Consider the following 16,091-nt stretch of genomic DNA (forward strand, 5'->3'; position numbering starts at 1 on the left):
ATGGGAATTCTTTTGCATGGGTACTTTCTCCACATGGGAGGGACTCATATTATGTATCCCCCATTCCCTCTGATTAATTCTGAGTGATTCCTATTTATTAAAGTTGTGGAATTAAGTAGAAATGATGGTCATTGTTCTTTTTTTTTTTTTCATTCATTTTTCTGTTCACCGAGGCCAACTTCATCTCAAAGGAACTAATTAACGGTTAAACTGTCAAATTCATCGTCGATGTTACTATTCTGCAAGATTAAGTGATTCCAGTGATATTTGTCCTGATTAAAATTGTCGAGTTATTACCAGTCGAGTTTCAGAGTAAGTAAAATTATTACTATTCACTCTTTAGACGAGGAAATTTTGTAATTCGATGAATCATTTTATTGGGGGTAGTGAATTGAATGAGCGAAGTGAAAGTGAGTGAAAATCAAATCATTGTGGAGTTAACGGGGATTCACTTAATGTGGATAAACGGAATTGTCTTATTAAAGTTAACGCTTCAATCTTTCAGGTGGGTCCTCCAGTTATTTTTCGGGGCAACAACCTAAATCCCTTTGTTCTGACAACGAGACAACGAGAATCATTGTGGGACCTTGGTGTGAATACAAGTATATTCTCAATTGTTTTTTTTTTTTTCATGATATCTTTGTCTCATTTTCTGTTCCAATTTCCTCTTGCTTTTTGGGTGATTAATATTGGAAGAGGAAGGGATAGATTGATCTGGGGGGATTGCTGTTGAGGGGGGAGGTAGGAGATTGAATGGCATGTAAAGAAATTCAATTTTCTCTGTTTTTTTTTTAATCGCGAAATTCTTGAAATTGTAAATTTTTGTGAATACGTTGTAAAGTGAGATCTCATTTTCTTTTCCAATTTCCTCTTGCTTTGGGGGAGTTGCTGTTGAGGGGGGAGGTAGTAGATTGAATAGCATGTGGAGAATTGCATTTTCGGTTTTTATTTTCTCTTGGATTTTCTGACGTATTTTTATGATTAATTAATGTCAAAAAGGGAGAGGGAGGATTAAGTTCCATGTGCAAAAGTTGGATTTTTCTTGAAATTGGAAATTTTTGTGAAAATTTTTCTTCACGTCTGGTGGATGAAATGAAAAACGAACTCAGTTTTTGAATGAAAAAAATTGAGTGACGAGTGATTGAAGTACATGTAGAGATTAGACTCTTCTTTCTAAGTTTTCCTGGAAGAAAACTGTTTCGTAAAATTTAATTTTTTGTAAGAATTCTATTTTCGTAGTTTTTTTTTTGTTTTTTAATTTTGAGTTTATTGAGTTTAATACGTTGTAAAATGAGATTGAATTTTTTGTGGGAATTTTCTCAATGTTCCTTTCAATGTTCTTGTGGGAAATCTTTCTTGAATTTCCTTCTGAATTTTGGCGATTGATATGAAGAAGGAACTAGTGAGATTAAATTTCAAGTGGGAAATTGATTTTCTTTTGTATTTTCAAGGATTAATATTAACAATGGAGGAGAGACATCCAATTTTATTTGGAGCATTTAGATTTTTCGTCGGATTGAAGATTTTTGTGGGGATTTTTTTAAACTTCGGGTTACCCAATTTTCTCAATGTGTTCTAATCTGAGATCGAACTTTGAGTAGGAATTTTTTGGGTTTAGTTTTGAATTCTGATGGATCAATATCGACAGGGGGAGAGATAATTTTGATCAAATAGGGTATCAATTATGAATTTCAATTTATTTTAGCGCATTAAAATTATGAATGATGAAATCAGAGAAAGGCCTTCAGTTTCAAATTCTGAACGCTTGAAGGGGGAAAGAAGTAGAATATCTGGAGGGATTCGTAAAAGGAAACATTCTCGATCTTCAAATACGGAGTTAGAAACAGCCACGAAAAAGATGAAAAGATCGAGAGCAGCGAGAAATAGAAGATATAGAGAAAAGCATCGGGCAGAAATTTCTAGACAAAAACAAAACTATTATATACGTAAAAAAAATGAACAGCGAAAAAATGACGAAGACCGGGGGAACAAGAAATATCCGAATGTTACATATAAAATTTAATTCATAAATTTTATTCGTATTCTGGCTCGCTTCAAACATCGTTCGTTACATTCTCACCGGATGTTACTTGCAAACCTGCAAATTCTTCTACCGACCCCAACACATAGAACTCACACGTATAAGCACGTGTGCCCAGAGGATGCTATCTTAGCATTTTCTGGACACTCCAACGCCACTGAAATGTACAATTTTTAAAGACAGTCACGCCTGTGGAGCCATAGCGAGCATTTCCCCGCTTGACTCCTGTATTCGCTTTCGATATTTTCAAAAAAATCTGCCAACACCGTAATCCATTCCATCGCGAGTAAACTCAAACTCTGTAAGACGAGGCTTTGGACTGGTAAACTGTGCGCAAGATTTGCGATCTATCGAGATCGATACAGTAAATTATGAACAATCACGCACATCTTCGTGGTTCGTGTTACATGTGATGAGATAAGACTCAAAGTGATTTTTTCGGTTTAGAACAATTATACTAGTGAACCCTTTCCAAGAGAACTTTGAACCAATCTGAACAATTTGAACTGGTGAATTAAGGATATAGTGACTTCAATTATCTACAGTGATCAAACGTATATTGGAATGAACTCCTGAGCTTCACAAAGTATTTAAGACAAAATTGTAAGGGTGAGCACTAACCTGTTAGAAATTATCTATACATCAAAGAAAACAGCTAAAAGAGGAAATCTGGTTGAAATCATCTAATCTTGACTCTATCTCTCTCTCTCCCTAAAACACTAGCTAGTAATTAATTGAGTAATACCGAGCAGCAGACATCATTGGTAGTAATAATTTGTGCATTCTATAGATCAGTATTTTCAGACACTGAGTTTCCCCTGTCACTTAAATATTCTGTTCCAAAGAAAATAGCTAATCTACCGCAAAACAAAATAATGTGAAATTTAGCAATTTCCTTGAATAAATGATGTTTGCTATGTTTCAATCCGTTAATTATTCATTTGGGACGCATTAGGTGAAGAATTAATTAAATAATCGATCAACTATAGTAGGGAGATGAAAATTCTTCAAGGTAGGATCCATTAAAATGGGAACGTAAGTCTACGCAGGAAAGTAAGCCGTGGAGAAGTTTATTTTCCCAAAACTCGAGTTATACGGACCTCCGTCCGTGTATAACACGAATAAGAGAAGAAAACCACGAAGTGTGAAGAAAAAATATCTTGGTGAAGTTTGGTCAGAAAACAGAAATATTCAATGTTGGACATTTGGATCGTGAATGCTTATCATGCGGCGCATTGTCGTTCAGATTAGAACGTGGAAGAGTCAAGCACAATTGCTGTCATGGCGGAAAAATTAAATTGGATTCTCTACCTACTTTTCCAAAGAAATTGCGAAGATTATTCACACCAGTCGTCGGGGAGTTCAGTTCCGAAAATTTATCCGATTTTATAATAACTCATTTTCAATGGCTTCATTCTGTCCAAAAGAAGAAATAAATCATCGAGGACTAGTATCTATGAAAATTGAAGGTGAAGTCAATCCAGTAGTGACTACCAGTCTTGTGCCAAAAGCTGGACAAAGACCCCGAAATGCACAGATTTATTTATGTGAATGCAATGAAGCCCTGAAACTGAGGAAATTTAAAGCATCCAGTTCAAAAGCAACGAAAACGATTCAGAAAATTATGTGTGAAAATCAATATGTAAAAATGTATCGGAATTTATTCGAAGCTTATCGAAAAAATCAACGGTCTGAATCCATTCTCTATTATCGACAATCCGCCTCGAACACAAGTGAAGAAAGAAGATATGACTTGCCATCTGGTTTAGGTGCAAGATCAGAAGTAGGTGCAATCCTCATAATTGATAAAGAAGGAAATGTCCCTCAAAATGTTGAATTTCGAGTATACCCAAGACATAGTATGCAATTTCAAAGAATGCATAAACTCTCCAAATACGCTGAACCAATGATGTTTCCTTTATTGTTTCCTAATGGTCAGGATAGATATTCGATCAACATGAACAATAATGTGAAAACTCATGATCGACGTGTTACAGTTGTTCAATATTTTGGATGGCAATTGAGACTATTGAACAATAACGAGTTCAATCCTTTCACTATGGCAGGAAAACTAACCCAACAGTACATTTTATATGGTTATATTGTCAACGAATGGAATAGATTGAATTATTTCCGATCAAATCCTCATCAATTTCGCCGAGAAACTCTGCAAGGATTAATGGATCATATAGAACGAAATTCCATGAATACATCAGATTGTGTTCGATTAGGACAAGCAATAATTCTTCCATCATCTTTCGACGGTGGACTAAGAGCAAAACATCAACATTATCAAGATGCGATGGCTATGTCAAGAGAAATTGGTCGGCCAGATTTGTTCATCACTCTAACAGCCAATCCACAGTGGGATGAAATCGTCGATTTTCTGAGGATGATGCCCCAAGGTTTTTCACCGTCAGATATCCCACATATTGTGTGTCGAGTTTTCCATATGAAATTGTGTCAATTTATTGAAGAAATAAAACACGGGAAATTGTTTGGAAGCCTTTTAGGTTATACATGCACTATCGAATTTCAAAAACGAGGATTACCGCATGCCCATTGTATATTCGTGTTATGCAAGAAAGATAAGATGCTAACACCCGACATTATCGACAAGTTTATATGCGCTGAAATTCCTAACGCAGAAATATACCCAAGATCGCATGCATTAGTGATGAAGCATATGTTACATGGCCCTCATAGTGAGAAGACGCCATGTTGGAATGTGGAGAAAAAGTTAACTTCAGAAATAAAGATTGAGTCAGACGGGTTCCCAGTATATAAACGATCTGATAACCGCAGCAAATGTTATATGTAAACCAGAAAAATTAATAACAAACTCATTCCTGTAGACAATTCCATAGTGGTACCATACAATCCTTATTTACTCGGAAAGTATGGATGTCACATCAATGTGGAGTATTGTGGATCAGTCATGGCAATAAAATATTCATATAAATACATAAATAAACCACATGAACGGATAAATATTCAAGTTAAATCTCCGGGAGGAATCAGAAATGAAATTGACGACTATGTAGATTCTCTATCTATTGTAGAAGCTGCTTGGAGACTATTGGAATTACCAACACGATTCATGAGTCATAGCATAACTAGATTGCCTGTACACCTTCCAGGTCATCAATACATTCGTTTCGAAGAGGGTCATGAAGAATCTGCAGTGAATTCTAACCAAGATATTACTAAATTGACTGTCTATTTTGATTTGAATAGTCAGGATTAAAGTGCACGACAATATTCATATCCGCAAATACCAAAACATTTCACGTGGAATCAAAAAAATCATTGTTGGCAAAAGCGAAAGCGAGGGGGCGATAAAACTATCGCACGAATGTATTCGGTATCACCGAAAGATATTGAACGATACTTTCTGAAAATGTTATTACCACATAGAAAAGGAGCTACATATTTTGAAGCGCTTAAAACGGTTGGTAACAAAATCTGTGCAACATTCCATGAAGCTGCCTATGAATTGGGATTCATTACCAACCCGAAGCACATCGAAGAAATGATGGAAGAATCTTGTGCAACGATGATGTTGTGCAACGATTATCTGTTGCTCATCTGTGATAACATTGATGTTCAAAGTCTTTGGAACAAATATAAAGAATTCCTATGTGATAAATCTACTGAACGAGAAGTACTTATCCATATGGAGCGACTGTTGAATAGTGAAGATAAATCTTTATTAATGTTTGGTTTTCAAGAAAATGATTTGGATTCATCATTTAATGAATTCGACGACAATCAGACACTGAATGAACATTTGTTGATATCAAATGAGATGAAGATGAAATTGAATTCGAAATTGATCACCAATTACGGGTATTTCCGGACATGACGAATTGTTTGCAGAATGAGGCACAGAAGTTATTTTTCCTCGATGGGCCAGGAGGAACAGGGAAAACATTTCTGTATAAATGTTTATACCATTATGGGCGGAGTCTGGGGAAGAATATCGTCTCGATAGCCTGGACTGGTATAGCTGCTATCTTATTACCTAATGGACGGACTGCTCATCGATTCTTCCAATTGCCAATACATTTACCAGAAAGTGATGATAATATCGTTCCAATATTCCTCACTAGATGCGCAAAAATGAATGTAACTCAGGTGGATATCATCATTTGGGATGAAGCTTCCATGATCCCTGGTGTTGTATTGAAAATGATTGATGTGACTCTGAGAGATTTGATGAAAACTGATGAAATATTTGATGGCAAATGTCTGTTATTCGGAGGAGACTTTCGGCAAATTTTGCCGATTGTAAAACGTGGGAATAGGGATCAAATTGTAAACGCATGCACCACTCATCTTCCTTTTTGGACGACCATGAAAACTTATACACTAAGGAAGAATATGCGAATTGATGGAAAGGAATTCAACCAATGGTTGCTCAAAATTGGCGATGGGAAGATTGGTAAGGTATTAATACCTGAAAATCTCCGGTGCGATGATGTGATAAAGGCTGTGTATGATAATATTTTTGAGGATGAGGATTTGGCGCAATGTATACTACTGGCTGCATTGAATGATCAAGTGGACATGTTGAATGGGCAAGTATTGAAACAATTTCCTGATGAAATAATAGAATCAATGGGACACGATAAAGCCACTGCGATTGATGGTGATGCGATTGATGGTGATGATATTATGTTACGTTTCCAACCCGAATATTTAAATAAATTGAATACCACAAGCTTGCCCAAATTCAAGTTGAGATTGAAAATAGGGGCTGTGTTTATGTTGATACGGAATATATGCATTGCAGATGGTATTTGTAATGGAACAAGACTAATTGTTCGAAAAATATCAGACAGAATTCTGTATTGCACAATACTGACAGGTGATAAAATGGGAGATACCGTAACGATTCCAAAAATTACACTCAATACCAAGGATAATAAAAAATTCCCATTCGTTCTACATCGGACCCAATTTCCAGTTCGGTTAGCTTTTGCAATGACTATTAACAAAGCTCAAGGATAATCTTTCAATCATGTGGGTATTTATTTGAATCATGAATCACCAATCTTCAGTCACGGACAGTTATACGTTGCCTTGTCAAGATGCAGAGCATTCTCTGGATTGAAGTTGAAAGTAATCGGTCGAAAATGTACGGAAGAAATACATGAGATTCAAAATATTGTCTACTATGAAGTTTTTCCCATCAAAAAAAATTACGAATTGTAGCCCTTAACGGAACTTCGTGAAAAAACCTGGAGGTTGGCAAGGAGATGCGTTATGACTTCGAAAAACACTTTTTCTATTTGCTTCTTGGAGACAATTTGATCAACACCCATATGACTGATATAGTAAGTTTTTCGATAGATNCCCGATGATGCAGAGCTGTCATCACGTGAGATGATCCTAGGTATCGCTGGTCGAGATGATCTTAAGTGTCGCTGGTCGAGACTGGCAGTAGAGCGAGCTTCGAGATGGGCCGTTGCAGAGTAGAACTGGACGTCTTAATGGCGACCACCCTGGCGAGTTCATCTCTACCAGGGTGGAGAGTNGATTTCTCAAGTTATCAAGTTCTTCGTTTATTCAACTTCTATTTCAAAAATGAAAAATTTTCTAAGGAGGAAAAAAAATAGAACGTTTACAACGAAAATGTTCAAGAGTGAGGATAATCCTANACCAGTTGCCACAGAGAGGGTCGTAAATCCTCACCATGACCCAATCCGAACATGGACTATGATGAACCCGATGATGCAGAGCTGTCATCACGTGAGATGATCCTAGGTATCGCTGGTCGAGATGATCTTAAGTGTCGCTGGTCGAGACTGGCAGTAGAGCGAGCTTCGAGATGGGCCGTTGCAGAGTAGAACTGGACGTCTTAATGGCGACCACCCTGGCGAGTCCATCTCTACCAGGGTGGAGAGTGATGACTCGAGCGAGAGGCCATTTCGTTGGTGGAAACCTCTCGTCGGTGAGAAGGACTATGAAACTAATTCTGATAATTCCTTGAAAAGCGAATTCACCACTGGAGTTCACCTGCGANTGAATGAATTGAATACATAGGTTTATTTTTCAAAATTCAACACGCCTCCTACCTTCACCTAATTCTTTGACTACTCAATCAATATAACTCTATGAACAATCGAGCTATTAATCATGCAGGTACCACATCCTCATTGGAAACTATGGACCATGAAGATTTTAAATACAGTAAAGAAATTCTCATTTAATGATTATGTTTAACGAAATTTTCCCTGTTATCAGTCCTTTTAATATACGTTCTGAAACGTACGTATATTACAATTTAATATACGTTTAATGTATGTTTAATATACGTTCTGAATGTACGTTTTGAAATATATTTGAAAAATTTTGGNTTCGCTTAGGTCCGGTCGAGAATGAAGTTGAAGATGACTCCAGCTGTAGATATGAGCGAACGTTAGACGAGAAGACCCTAGACGTCGTGNATTTAATATACGTTTAATGTATGTTTAATATACGTTCTGAATGTACGTTTTGAAATATATTTGAAAAATTTTGGAAATTAGTGCTAGAAGACGGCTTGGATACTACACTCTGCCAACATTTAGAACATGTTGAAAGAAATTCACAATACTTTAATGAAGGATGTATGATCGGCATTGTACACTCGGAATCGCGCACAATAGAAAGATGAAAATTATAATTATTGAAAGAATTTTTGGTACTCCAATTATGAACAGGAATAATTTTTAAAAATCGGTTATCGATTTTGGCGTATCCAAATTCAAAAANCTAGACGTCGTGGGTCGAGATGGGCAGTAGAGCCAGTTTAAAGATTTCACGTTGTGCGTTGGGTGGCGCCACTTGGAGATGGACTGGGGATGTTACAGGTAGCTAGTGGACCACCGTTTCCGATAGCACTGAACCCTCTGCTGGATGAGCTATCATCGAGACAATCGGANTATGGAGATGGTGACTTGAGAAAACAGAAACGTGAGAAGAAACACCACAGACGAAGGGTCCACTTTTGTACTCTTAAGCGTAAAAGATCAAATTCGGCCGGAGAATCAAAAAAAAGGAGAAATTCGACAGGCAACGGCGCTTGAATANGTTGGGTGGTGCCACTTGGAGATGGACTGGAGATGACGCTGGCAGCTAGTGGACCACCGTTTCCGATAGCACTGAACCCTCGGCTGGATGAGCTGTCATCGAGACAATCGGGAGACGTTCAAATGTTCCAGAGAAGATTCAGTCAGAGCTGTCAGAGCTTCACCGGTCTGGAACTGTCCTGAGGTGAGGCGCTGACTTCATCAACGTTCTCAGAGAACGATTAGAGCTTTTATGAGTTGAGCACGGCTTCGATTTATGCGAGAGAACTCCCTGGTTATCCAAAACGCTGGCAGACGAGTGAGCGAGTGAGAGCGCGCGGACTTCCTAGCTTTTCTCCAGAAGAGTTGAGCTTGCTTGATGTCACCAGGGTTCAGAGCTGTTGCTAACGATGATCCAGTAATTCTTCTGAGACGAGCAATGACGCGTTGGCACATGGCCGTAATGCGAAGCAATTTGTTGAGTGAAGAACAGCGATGAACTAAATCCCAAATCTCTGGGCGCTGGACCTTCACGTTGAGAACGACACCAGGTTTCTCTTCAAGATCTGCTGATGTCACTGAAGCAAGCTCTAGAGATAGCCACGACGATGAGCTTTCCATAAGCAACGGTGGATTGAGCCATCGGAGCTTCTATTCCGTGAGCTGAACTGCAGTTAGCCAAATATGACTCCTCCCAAATCCATCGGAGTCGCGAATTCCTTGGAAGTTGGCAGGCCCAAGTGCAGAGTGAGTCAATGATCGGAAATTCATTCGCTGGACAGAGATCCTTCGCTGGACAGAAGTTTTTTTTCGTTGAGCAGAACACGACGGATTCCTAATACTCCAATATGGTCCATTGAAGGTACCGGTTGATACCAGATTTGAGGACAAGGTTCATGACGCCTCATCAACGTTTCTGATAGCATGGGCACATTGAGCATTAAGAAAGTTCAGGAGATTAGCGATGACGTCTGGTGACGCCTTATCAACGCAGTTCCAACTCTGAGCAGATCATGAGAATCGATGAAAATCTAGCGAAACTAACTATTGAGCTGACCCTTGGTTCACACAATAGGGTCGTATATGCTGATCATCGCTGGTCCACGGCTTCCCTTCCAGATGTGACATGTCTCTGGCTTATATTTATACACTGCTGGTCTGATGAAAGTTCACATCAGAACTGACTTCACGAAGCTCAATTGAAGAGTTGAGTGACGGAGGTCTGTCGACGTATACTGAGCAACTTCTCAATGCGATGATCTCGATGTAAGTACAGTCAGGAGTCACGGAGGCGTAAATTCCATTGATCCCCAAAAGACTTACTCCCAAACTGAGCTCGGTTCGATAATGAGGGGCGTAAATCCTCATCAAGGTCCGAAATCTTGTTCGAAAAATGACGAATTCGTAGAGCTATCCAATTATTGAGAAGCCGAGTGATTCATTCAATATCTAAATAGAGTATCGAACATCAAAATAAAATGAGAGAGAAGAATGAGCGATCCATTTACCCTCCCCGCCGTCAGCAAGTTAGTGCTGACATAGTTTTGGCACAAATACGGAAGCAGTGCTTCATGATCACTGTGCGCAGGCCAAAAAAAAAGACGCTTCCATCTGAAGTCAGAGTGCCGTTACTCCAGCTGATGCGAGGGGCGACAAGAGTTGCTGAGATGAGGCCTCAGGGAGGCCAAGCTCTGAGCGTCAAGCGAGATCGATGTACCTGAAGAGACGTCAGACGGGCCAACTTGAAGTGCTTCGGAGACCCTCAACCCTCATGTTGCTTGCGCAACACGTGCCAAGGTCATCTCGTCAACATCAACAAGCGGTTACCGACTGAACCGAAGACGAAGAGCACTTGAATGTGAAGGTAACATCTATTCGCAGGGCAATACGACAAATCGTTGAGCTGGTCGATGTACTAGTAGACGACGATCAAATTCACATGAGGCTCCAATCCTTGATTGAGTCCTCGGTCTCCCCAATAGTCGGGTCGGAGACCTGATCACTGCTTGATCCAGAGGCATTAGAGCTGGTCGATGTAGAGGCGTAAGCTTCAGTTGGGACGGACGCCTGCACGCTGATCGAGTTTGACGTCTGAGTGTCCGAAGCAGAGACCTTAACATTGGTCTCTGCCAAGGCCTGAACGCTGGACGGCTCAAGAGTCTGAACGCTGAACGAGCTGGTGATCTGAACGCTGGACGACTTATTGGCTCTGACTTCTGCCGAAACGGAGGCTTCAACGTTGGGCGATTCAGAGGCCTTAACGCTGCCACCTGTGTGAGTATAAATCACGACAGGTACGCTGGTCAATCGAGCTGAGGTCTTTTGACGCTCACTTCCTGAATCGGGGTGAGGAGCTTTCTGCGACGCAGGGCCACGTTGAGTTGGGCGACGAGAGCGATCGAGATGCAACAGGGTATGGTGCCTCTCCTGACAGTGATTGCATCTGCGGGTGGTTTGGCACACCCTAATACTGTGCTTCCCCAAACAGTTGAAGCACAGGTAGAGACGGTCAACGACTTCCTTCCTAGCGACGGACGTTAGTTCCCTGAACGTATCACACGAGGCGATGTAATGATCTCCCTGGCAGAAGGAACAGGGGTATTGCACCTTCTTTGCCCCTTGTGATGTCCTAGAAGTGGACTGTACTTTGAGAGCAGGGCTTACTGGGTGACCACTGTCCGCTGAAGAATTATCAGTTGCTGTGAACTGATCGAGCTGAACGATATTTTCAGAGTGAGCACTTGCAGTTGATGGTGGTACGTCCGCAGGCCTATCGTGCATCCTCAATTTACTTATCGCAGTCTCCAATAAATCATCTGGACTGCACTTGTCTAAGAGCTGAGAGAGAAGGACTTTGGCTGATGCAAATTGAGACAGAGCGCGATCAAAGACCCCAAACTTGATGTAGTCGGACTCGAGCAGGTCCTTAACCTCAAAACCTGACGGGTTTGTCAACATCTCTTCGTGAGTGATCTCTAATTTGCCGAAATAACTCTCGAGTAGAGTTCGCTTTTCACGAAGCGCAATGACGCATTGCCTCGAGGGATCATTCTTCAAAAGATCCACACTTAAATTCTCAATGAATTTAGCGCGAGTCCTCTGGAGGGCAAGTATGCCGTCGAGAAACGACATGCTCACTAAGAGAACTGTACGTCGGGCAAAAGGAACAACCGATGAGCAATGAAAAAGAACCCCTAATAACGCAGGTCCAGATTCAAAAAATAAATTTTTCCCATCAGAAAAACCCGCTCAAGATCAATGGGAACCGGAATCGCCAGTCCGATGACCCAAAAAACGAAGATCTCAAAAATAACGAAATTTTAGAAATAATTCAGAAAAACTTCTAAATTCCAAAAAAAGAAATAAATCCCCAAACTCAGGTCCAGTCTTTCAAGAGACGAGCAGGTCAGAACAACGAAAAACCCGACAACGCTGGTCCGGATTGAAAATTATAATAAGGTTTTCCCTTTAGAAGGAGCAGCTCAACACAATCTGGAAACTGGAAGCGCAGGTCCAATTGTTCTCAAAAACGATCATCCAAGAATCATTAATTGTCGAAAAATAATTCCAAAAAACCGAGAATAATTCGTCGATTCGCAGGTCTAGATGATTGCAGGCACGAGAAATCCAACAAAATTTCAATAAGGAAAGAATAAATAAATAGACTTCCCTTTAGAGCACGCTGACCAATTTGAATTTCCTGCCTGGTCGGTAGCGCAGGTCTCTGAAGCGTTGCGAGAGGAACTGGTTGAGCACCGCTTGCAGTCGAACTCCGCTTCCCGCCAACTCGAGGTCGAGAAGCCGCCGCTGAGCACCACTGACCAAATGCACGCTGTCCACAAACACTCCCGAAAATCACTTGAAAAACGCGAAAAACCGAAAACTATTCCACAAATCCGGCTCGAAGGACCAAAATGTTCGATGCCGAATCTGGTTTAAGTGGAATTAGGAAGCGATGGGCGAGATAAAAACGGATTTTCCGGGAGCGTGAGAAGGTCCAGAAATCACTACACGTGGCGTTGGTCACAAAAGTCAATTTAATTATCGAAGTCAAATATTTACACTTGTTAGATTTAATTAATTGAGAAGGTCAAGAATATTAGCGCGGGTCACAAAATGATTAACACAGTTCAAAGAACTAAATGGCGCAGAGCAACTAATTCGCGCAACAATATAATAATTCGCAGAACGAAATGTACACAGTACGATGGCCGATATGCAAATGAGGCCGATTGAAAGACCGCAAGGTGGCAGGTGTCGATAATCGTGGGTCCAAACGTGCCCCAATTTAAATGAGGGCGTTCGCTGGACACCTGTCCATCAAGTGGCGCCTCAGGTGTCAGAGGTGAGAGGCCACTGGTCAGATCAGTCGGTTGCGCAGGTCAGTCCTGAGAAGCGATGTAAGCATGCGAGAGGAGCGAGTGTGCGTGAGTGTGCGTGTGCGAAAAACAATTCGGTGGAAAACCGAACAAATATTCATTTTCTTTAAAATATAAAACCAACGGAAAGAACAAAAAGTGATTACTAAAGGAATAGCATAACACGGGAATTGTATGGGCCACTCCGCCAAATATCATAGGCGAATCCGGCCTCAAAATTTTCCTACCTTAAGTTAGTCTACTCATTGTATAATTCTTCACTACTTGTGAAATCAGCATTTAAATTATCACTGAGTCTCATCATGCTAAGAATTATCCAGAACAAATTATAAATCCTCCAACAGAGTATTGAATTGTTGTGCATCTTTTCATCTTTCCATTTTAGTAAAATGGAAAATATGGACCCGGTAACCATGGCTACAGTCCAGATCTATATTTGCTGTCGTTTCGCTTTGGTGAAAGAGAAGGGTCGATTGAAGAACAATATTCGTTCATACCTCAACTGGATGATCCAGAAGGGTTTCGTCTCCAATATGTTTGAATTAGAGTTAAAACATGTTTCCCCGTTCACTCCCCCACTGAGACAATACATTCAACAACATCCTGAAATTGATGATGGAATGTTAACCAAGAGGATTTATGAATTTTGTCCCACGAATATATCTTCATGGGCTCATTGGGTTAAGGCATCTCATGGTTTCATCGTCAAAACTCTCGGTGAAATATATGAAAGACAGTGGACATCTGTAGCCCAGAACATCCACGACAGGAGAACTCGTCAATCTAATGATCGGGATATCAAAGATGATTTATGGAATAAAGAACAGTGTAAATAATGTTGGGATATTTTTGATCTCCACACTTTATTCTACACAGTTCCTTTCGAATAAATTCATCCCCAAAATATGAGTTTCGATTATTGTCAAGAGATTATCAGAATCAATAACGTGAATTGAAGTATACATTCACTTTTACAGACTGGTAACTGGGACGAAAATGAGCAACCTGCTTACCCAAACTTTCTACACATGCGGGCCATAAGAAACGCTGATGAAGAAGACTACCTTGATCAATTACTTGACTGGGAAGTAGCTGAAAATCGTGTCTAGGAGAGGCGAGCTGGACAAGATAAAACGCGAAATTAGCATCTCCATTAGACGATGAATTGACCGGAAAGAACAGCGAAACAGCTACAGCCAACAGCCACCAAACAGATTCTGATTCTATACATTCCAATGCATAAATTGTCAATCATCTATTTAATTGTCAAGGATCTATCCTCAAAATGTAAATATTTCATATCATATGACTGAAATATAAGTAATTCTAGATTTCCAATATTTATCCTTTTATTACAGGNTAATTGTCGAAAAATAATTCCAAAAAACCGAGAATAATTCGTCGATTCGCAGGTCTAGATGATTGCAGGCACGAGAAATCCAACAAAATTTCAATAAGGAAAGAATAAATAAATAGACTTCCCTTTAGAGCACGCTGACCAATTTGAATTTCCCGCCTGGTCGGTAGCGCAGGTCTCTGAAGCGTTGCGAGAGGAACTGGTTGAGCACCGCTTGCAGTCGAACTCCGCTTCCCGCCAACTCGAGGTCGAGAAGCCGCCGCTGAGCACCACTGACCAAATGCACGCTGTCCACAAACACTCCCGAAAATCACTTGAAAAACGCGAAAAACCGAAAACTATTCCACAANAACTCTGACGAAAATGAGCAACCTACTTACCCAAACCTTTTGTATATAAGTGCTTTAACAATGGCTGATGAAGGAGAATATCTCAATGAATTTCTTGATTTCGAAATTGAAGACCGAGCTCTGCAAGAAAGACGGATTAGATGCGGATGAACGCCTTATTTTTCAAAATGAAGTTCTTCACGTTCAATTTTTAATTGAACCAAATTACAAAATTAAAATGATTCAGAAAACATCGTACATTAACATTGCAAAAAAAACTACACATTATAAAGATTCCATTGGCGTAATGCTCTTTTCTTGAGATTTCATTCTGCTTGACTTCTTTCTTTTCCAGAAATACTCTCCAGATTATGAGTTCACCTACAGCAGTGAAAAATTCTGGCGGACTCACCTGTAGCAGTACTAAATTCGGAATACTTCACTTGGATCCATTTTAAATAGTGTTCATGGAAATCCAATTATTTCGAGTCAAATTCTATTCTCTCTTGTATTTTTCGTCAGGGTTTTAGGGGAGAGTATGGGTTTGGGGCCCCAGATAACTGAAATATCATTTTTATCTAAAACTGCTGTCTGTTGCCCTAAATAAGTTTGCCTGTTTGTTTGTGTTTTTTCTGTTCTCGGAATATTATAAGCATATTCATAATCCTATTTTTCTATTTCTGTCTTGATTCAATGATTTTTTTATTAATAGAATAAAAAATGTGCATTCATATGAAAACTGTAAAACTTACCATACTTATTTCCTTTAACGAAAAAATTCAAATAAGGAAGCTATTTCGGAAGACCTCATGGTCATACATGTATGCTCACACGTGGAGGAGGGGGAGCGAAGCGGGCGGGGGGGGGGCAATCCAGGAAATGGAGTTGATAACCCTTACGGTCAGACCGGCTCGGTTACACCCGGAGGGG

General features: G+C 40.0%; 1 protein-coding gene across 1 annotated transcript in view; it reads left to right on the forward strand.

Annotated features, from left to right (window-relative positions):
• LOC107042906 (translation factor GUF1 homolog, mitochondrial) overlaps positions 1–16,091 on the forward strand; it is a gene marked incomplete at its 5' end in the record, with an annotated part of 168,060 nt that overhangs the window by 29,945 nt on the left and 122,024 nt on the right.

The sequence above is a fragment of the Diachasma alloeum genome, unplaced genomic scaffold (genome assembly GCF_001412515.2).
Source record: "Diachasma alloeum isolate Michigan unplaced genomic scaffold, Dall2.0 Dall_scaffold_00536, whole genome shotgun sequence".
Lineage (NCBI taxonomy): Eukaryota > Metazoa > Arthropoda > Insecta > Hymenoptera > Braconidae > Diachasma > Diachasma alloeum.